Source organism: Aplysia californica, unplaced genomic scaffold (assembly GCF_000002075.1).
Source record: "Aplysia californica isolate F4 #8 unplaced genomic scaffold, AplCal3.0 scaffold00973, whole genome shotgun sequence".
Taxonomy (NCBI): Eukaryota; Metazoa; Mollusca; class Gastropoda; order Aplysiida; family Aplysiidae; genus Aplysia; species Aplysia californica.
In genome coordinates this window covers 82,438-83,937 of record NW_004798243.1, presented here as the reverse complement: position 1 = coordinate 83,937, position 1,500 = coordinate 82,438, and positions in this window count along the sequence as shown.

The window sequence follows — 1,500 nt, the reverse complement described above, 5'->3', positions numbered from 1 at the left end:
AAAAAAAACAAAAACAACAACAACAACAACCAAACTACACACACCCAAGGGAGTTGACTCGTCATATTGTTATACAACTACCATTAAATTAGGGGTTTCGGAAGAAAAAGATGAAGAGCTATCTTTTTTCACATCGATACGAAATCTCTACTTCTTTTGCTCTATACACGACTAAACGCTCCCAAAGTTCTCCAAGTTCTGTGAGTAGAAAAAAACAGCGCACCAACTACCATCCTGACCTCTGTCTGCCCCAGGCCTGTAGTGTGTGTAGTGTTTACCTCGTCGTTAGCACAAACGGCTTGTTGTAGTTTGCAGATCCGCCCAACTAGGCGAGACTTCACCTCCTAACCTCAGAAGTCAATACCTCTGTAAGCTGACTAAACGCCTTTTTAAAAAACTCACAGCAGTTTCGAGAAAAAGAGGTTTATTTGTCAGCGTAACCATTGAAAAATAAAGTGTTTCTGGAATTTGAATTCTAATTTGTTCAAAAACTATTCACAGTTTAACTTTGATTTTTCTACACAAGTTGGGTTACTGACCAGGCTTTCGATTTTGCAAATACAGATTTTGGCGCCAAAATGAAGAAAAGGCGTTTTGTTGGCTTACATTTTTGGGGCATTGGAAGAAAAAGTGCAATGGGCCACCTAGGCTCAATAACTTTGGACACCTGTACGAAATCTTTTGAAACACTCTTGGTCCGCAGATAGAGTTCCCCACACGGGATTAAACACGTTCAAAGTCCTGTAAAGTTCTGTGAGCAGAAAGAACACCGCACCAACTCATACCATCCTGACCTCAGTCTGCCCCAGGCCTGTAGTGTGTGTAATGTTGACCTCATCGTTAGCACAAACGGCTTGGTTGTAGTTTGCAGTTTGCAGATCCGCCCAAGTGGCCGAGCCTAGACCTCGCAGCCTCACAAGTCAATACCTCTCGTCAGATCGGGCCAGATCTCCGCGGTGTGTTTTCGCTTCTCACTTGGCAAATCCTTCTAACTTTCTCCCAGATTAGTGGTGTTTGCCGCCGGGACTTTTTCTCCGACCGTGCGTGTCTGACGTCTGCGCGGAGTTCCCGCCTAGCCAAACTCCGGGGATGTGCCGCCTAGTGCAGGAACCAGGTACTGGCGGCGGGAAGTGGCGTTGGGGTGACGCTATGCCAGAAATGTGGCCCGGGACACGGCGGGGGGTAAACAGAAGGTGCCTTAAGGTTATGCACAACTAATTAAAACTTTTTTTTCAATTTTAAATTCAATAGCCTCCCTGGTTATAGTAAAGTTTTTGTTGGGTATTTTTTTGGTAAGCGTTTTATAATGCGCTCGTAACTGCATAAGGTCCAAGGAGATTAAAAGTAATGGAGGGTGCTCTGTGGGCGGCGCCGCACGCCTGATAGGAGCCCTCTCTCGCGGTGGAACTGTGGGCTACCTGCGCTGCGCGATTGCCCGACTAAGGCACTGAAATTCTAATAAGAAAGAAGGTTTTATTCCGAGGTCCTTCAGATTAGGCA